Below are 5,504 nucleotides of genomic sequence, written 5' to 3'. Positions count from 1 at the left end.
TTGATTCTGTTTGATACAATGTAATGGAGACACATTGGGAACTAAAGTTAGATAAAATTCACACTGATGTGAAATGTGGAAAACATCACTTGATAGTGATAGACGATTTACTCACTCAAGGATCAGACAATATTTCTGTAAACCAGCTGTAAAAATCATGAAACGGTGCGACAAACATCAAGCAAGGTTCTTTTAAACACATATTTCAAACAACCTTCGTTAATATAAAGTAACACAAAACGTTGAGCTGCGCCGTTTCGCACAGAGAGTGAAGGCTTTAGGTTTTGTGACAGAAGGAGTGACTGCCCCACCTAACAGCCCTTGGCAGCAGCGAGTTCGTGTCCGAAGGGTCCTTTAAAATGACGGGCACCTTCGCAGGCCACGGATCTCATCTGCACCTCAGTTAAAGCAAAATATTATGGAATGCTTAAATGATATCCTCCGTTCTTTTATCGATGTCACAGCAATGTATGACAAGAATTGCTTCTAACAAAAAAAAACATACGATTAACAGCCAAGTGCGTGAAAAATTAGATCTTCCCATACCGGGAGTCGAACCCGGGCCGCCTGGGTGAAAACCAGGAATCCTAACCGCTAGACCATATGGGAGCGCATAGAAGCAGCTTTGCGCTCAGCGCCTCTTAGACGTGTCTTCTGTGGTGACATCGATGTCTACCCTCATGTGTGGATTAAGTTTGTGTGAGTGAAACAACCACACACAACCGAGACAGAGACCTGACGTGGACGTGTGAAAAAAAACACTCAATAAAGATGGAAAGTGACGCCGAATGAGGATTCCTGGGGGGGGGGGGCTGCTACCTGTGAACACGGCCCCCCCATTACACAACCCTCCAGATAATTGTACTAATGAGGAAGGAAACGACGAGCAAAGAGACAATAAGGAAATAACTTGAAAGGGTGAGAAAAGCAGACGGGAGGGGCGGCAGAGAGGGGTAAAGACAAGACTGCAACAAACTGCAGGTGAACAAGAACAGAGAGGAAACCAACAACAGAGCAAGCGCGGGGCGGGCGGGACAACGCCCCACTTCTGTCGAGCTCGCGTCACTTCCTCATCTAATGCTGTACTTCCTTCATGTCACAGCCTCCGAGTAGCGACACAAGTGGTGAAGGAAGGGCAACGTTTTACTCACACAAATCATTCATGTTTAGAGCATTAACAGCGAGCAGGAGTAAGATGGGCGACAACTGAGGCCCCCCATCTCCTCCCCCCTGCAGCCCACCTCCCTCACAGCCCCGTGTGAGGAGAAAGCAATGGACCAGCGACGGAGTGAGTGAGTGACTGCGGGGCGGAGTGAGTGAGTGACTGCGGGGCCGAGTGAGTACAGAGTGAGTGAGTGACTGCGGGGCCTAGTGAGTGAGTGACTGCGGGGCCTAGTGAGTACAGAGTGAGTGAGTGACTGCGGGGCCGAGTGAGTGAGTGACTGCGGGGCCGAGTGAGTACAGAGTGAGTGAGTGACTGCGGGGCCGAGTGAGTGAGTGACTGCGGGGCCTAGTGAGTACAGAGTGAGTGAGTGACTGCGGGGCCTAGTGAGTGAGTGACTGCGGGGCCTAGTGAGTACAGAGTGAGTGAGTGACTGCGGGGCCTAGTGAGTGAGTGACTGCGGGGCCGAGTGAGTACAGAGTGAGTGAGTGACTGCGGGGCCTAGTGAGTGAGTGACTGCGGGGCCGAGTGAGTAAGGTGTCTGACTGTGAGAGTGAGGGGAAGGGGCGAGTCCCCGCCTGGTCGTTGCTCTTTAGAAGACGCACGAAAAAAGATTTTCTGAAATCTACAACAATGCGGCACATTTCAGTGGTTTTCCTTTTAAAGTATTCGGGACGCTTTGTTAGTGCTTCTAACAAATGCGCCCAACACCTTCCTTAGGAAGGCCACCACGTGCTTTAATACATAAACTGCAAAATCCGAAATTGTAACTTTTTTCAAAGCACTGCTGGGCGTCCCTCACTAAAGCACTGCACAGCATCCCTCACTGAAGCACTGCACAGCATCCCTCACTGAAGCACTGCACTGTGTCCCTCACTGAAGCACTGCACAGCATCCCTCACTGAAGCACTGCACTGTGTCCCTCACTGAAGCACTGCACAGCATCCCTCACTGAAGCACTGCACTGTGTCCCTCACTAAAGCACTGCACAGCATCCCTCACTGAAGCACTGCACTGTGTCCCTCACTAAAGCACTACTCAGCGCCTCTCACTAAAGTACTGCACTGTGCCCCTCACTAAAATACTGCACTGCACAGGGTCCCTTTGGAAACCACTGCACAGTATTCCTCACTGAAGCACTGCACAGCATCACTCGCTGAAGCACTGCACAGCATCCCTCGCTGAAGCACTGCACAGCATCCCTCACAGAAGCACTGCACAGCATCCCTCGCTGAAGCACTGCACAGCATCCCTCGCTGAAGCACTGCACAGCATCCCTCGCTGAAGCACTGCACAGCATCCCTCGCTATATCACTACATGCAGTGTCTCTCACTGCAGCGCTGTAGGGAAGACACTGTGGCGCTACACAGAGGACAACAGGAGGCCCTCACAGGCATCACCTGCAGCACTTGCTGCTCCTGTTCCCAGCAGACACTGCACTCAGGGGCTACAGGTGCTGCACTGAGGGGCTGCAGTTGCTGCACAGAGGAGGCGCTGCACTGAGAGGCTGCAGGCGCTGCACTGAGGGGCTGCAGGCACTGTACTGAGGGTCTGCAGCCGCTGCAAAGAGGGGTGCCAGTGCTGCACTGAGGGTCTGTAGGTGCTGCACTGAGGGCTGCAGGCGATGCACCGAGGGGCTGAAGGCGCTGTACCAAGGTGCTGCAGACGCTGCACTGAGTGGCTGCAGGAGCTGCACTGAAGGGCTGCAGGCACTGCACCGAGGGGCTGCAGGCGCTGCACTGAGTGCTGTAGACGGTGCATTGAGGGGCTGCATGGCGCTGCACTGAGGGGCTGCATGGTGCTGCACGGAAGGGCTGCAGGCGCTGCAAAGAGGTGTTCCAGGCATGGCACTGCACTGAGTGGCTACAGGGTGCTGCACTGACGGGCTTCAGGTGCTGCACTGAGGGGCTACAGGCGCTGCACTGTGGGGCTGCAGGCACTGCACTGAGGGGCTACAGGTGCTGCACTGAGGGGCTGCACTGAGGGGCTACAGGCACTGCACTGAGGGGCTGCAGGCGCTGCACTGAGGGGCTACAGGTGCTGCACTGAGCGGCTGCAGGCGCTGCACTGAGGGGCTGCAGGCGCTGCACTGAGGGGCTGCAGGCGCTGCACTGTGGGGCTGCAGGCACTGCACTGAGGGGCTGCAGGCGCTGCACTGAGGGGTTACAGGGCACTGCACTGAGGGGCTACAGGCGCTGCATTGAGGGGCTGCAGGCGCTACATGAGGTGTTCTAGGCGCTGCACTGAGAGGCTGCAGGCGCTGCACTGAACAGATAACTATATATGACCCCGGGCAGAGGAGCCAACCCACTTTTCTTTCCACACTCCTTCAACTGCTGCTCAAGTTAATGCCCCACCTCGGCTCTTATTATTGGGGCAATAAAGTCTTCACTCTGCGCCTTTGTGTTTCAGAAATCTTAATGAGCGCTAATTACCAGTGAGTGACGCTGCATCAGCCACTGAAGGGCCATCCCTGCCCTCAGTCTCTTCACTTTCTGACCCTCAATTGTCTCCAAAAACAGGAAAAACTCAGGACCTGGCTCTGGTGTGTATCTGACAACGCGCCAAGCAGGGCCCCTGGAATGATACAATTCTGTGCTCTGTGCACTGTCTGCAAAATGTGGGATTCACTGCACTTGTCACAGAAATCAGTGTCAGATCCAACAGGAGGGATGTTGTTTCAGACAGGACACAAAACACTGCCCTGTGTGTAAATACTACAAACAAACTAAAGGTGACGTTTTACCATTGTTGTGGGCGGGTCTACACAGTGCTTGGATGGTGATTGGACCATAAAAGACAAACCTCAGGGACCCCCCTGGTATCAATATGTGGTCAGAGGACAAGTGTCCATCACTTTATAACTTACAAGTGCAGGGGGGGTCAGTTGGGTTTGTTTATGCACTGTGTTTTCTGGGTAATAAGCTGAAGGTAATAAGCACACACGGGGGGAACGAAGTGGAAATAAAATGAAGTAAAATCTTAGTAAACTCTTTGCATTTAAAGATGGTCTTCCTCTAGGGTGAGTCGAATCCACACCGCCTGGGTGAACACCAGGAATGCTGCCCACTAGACCATGGGTCTCCAACCTTTTCTGTAGTGAGAGCTACTTCTGATCAGTGAAAATCGTCCTCGCGCAACGTTGCCAGACACCCCCACACCCAGCTTCCCTGGCTTTAAGCCTAATGTCTAAAGAGACAGATACTGTGGTTTGAACAAGGTACTTTGACTCAGGGCACTTTCACAGGGCTTCCATGTGCGTCAGTGAGAGCGTAGCCTCTGGGGATGTATGATCATGTATGCATATCAATGGACATATTTGTATGGGTGACTGAGAGTCTGTGTCATATGTACTTGCAGCACATGACATACCTTTCGCTATATGTGGCACTATTACATGTATGACACAAACATACAATCTTTTTTTTTTTTTAAATGGGAAAAATGTAAAATGCAGAAAAATAATCTGGAAGAATATTCATAATATGGAAGATTTTTCTGCACTTTAAATTTCTCTCATTGGAAAACAATGGCGTATTTTTTCAGTAATACTTACGGCACAACGCCTACTGGCCACTGGGAGGAAGGCGTGTGCGTTTGTAAAACTTTGAAATGGGAGAAAATTAAAATGAAGAGTTTGACTTAATCATTAATGTAACTTTTCATTTCATTTTTTTCTTATTTAAAATCAGTGAAAAACATCATTTTGTTCACGTCTCCAATAGTCACTTGACAAGGAATTGTGTTTGGGTTAAATACCTCAGTGCTACAGTTCTTCACCGCTGGGCCCCAGTTCCAGTCTGGGTCATAAATCTTGTGGCTCATTATCAGGCCCTGCTATCTCTTGAAGATAATAGTGTAAAACAGAGAGCCTTCCCTTAACTTTCAAAGGAATTCATGCCCTTGTGCTTATTTAAAAATGAACAGACTGTGAGCTGCTCTGAATGTGTCTGGGAGCTACTGGTAGCGCACGATCCACTGGTTGGAGACACCTGCGGTACACCATGTAGAAGGCTTCTTCTGACACCTAAGGTGCTTATAGTTGAGGACTAACTATGACTGGTATTTTCTTTCAAGTCTCAAGTAAACCATATGTTTCTAGAAAAAGAGCAGATCAAGAAATAAAGATACAAACTCAGCTCCTGCAAGAACAATTCTTTGTGGATTCAGGTTGGTGATTACCGCTCTGTGCAGTGGTAAAGCATACAGATGCTCCAGTAACATGCATTAGTGGGAAGGAAACAGCCCACCAAAGAGATTTAGGAAAGGAGAAATATAAACAGAGGCAAAGAGAAAATAAAGCAAACTGAATAGAAGAATAAGACTGACAGAAAGAAGGTT

At 50.3% G+C, this 5,504-nt stretch overlaps 1 non-coding gene across 1 annotated transcript; it reads right to left on the bottom strand.

Annotated features, from left to right (window-relative positions):
- Positions 1–537: 537 nt before the first annotated feature.
- TRNAE-UUC (transfer RNA glutamic acid (anticodon UUC)) lies at positions 538–609 on the bottom strand. Its single transcript has one exon. It is a non-coding gene; the product is annotated as a tRNA-Glu (tRNA).
- Positions 610–5,504: the final 4,895 nt, after the last annotated feature.

This window comes from Pleurodeles waltl, chromosome 4_2 (genome assembly GCF_031143425.1).
Source record: "Pleurodeles waltl isolate 20211129_DDA chromosome 4_2, aPleWal1.hap1.20221129, whole genome shotgun sequence".
NCBI classification, from domain to species: domain Eukaryota; kingdom Metazoa; phylum Chordata; class Amphibia; order Caudata; family Salamandridae; genus Pleurodeles; species Pleurodeles waltl.
Note: the sequence above shows the minus strand (reverse complement) of the source record. Positions and strands in the feature narration are given on the sequence as shown.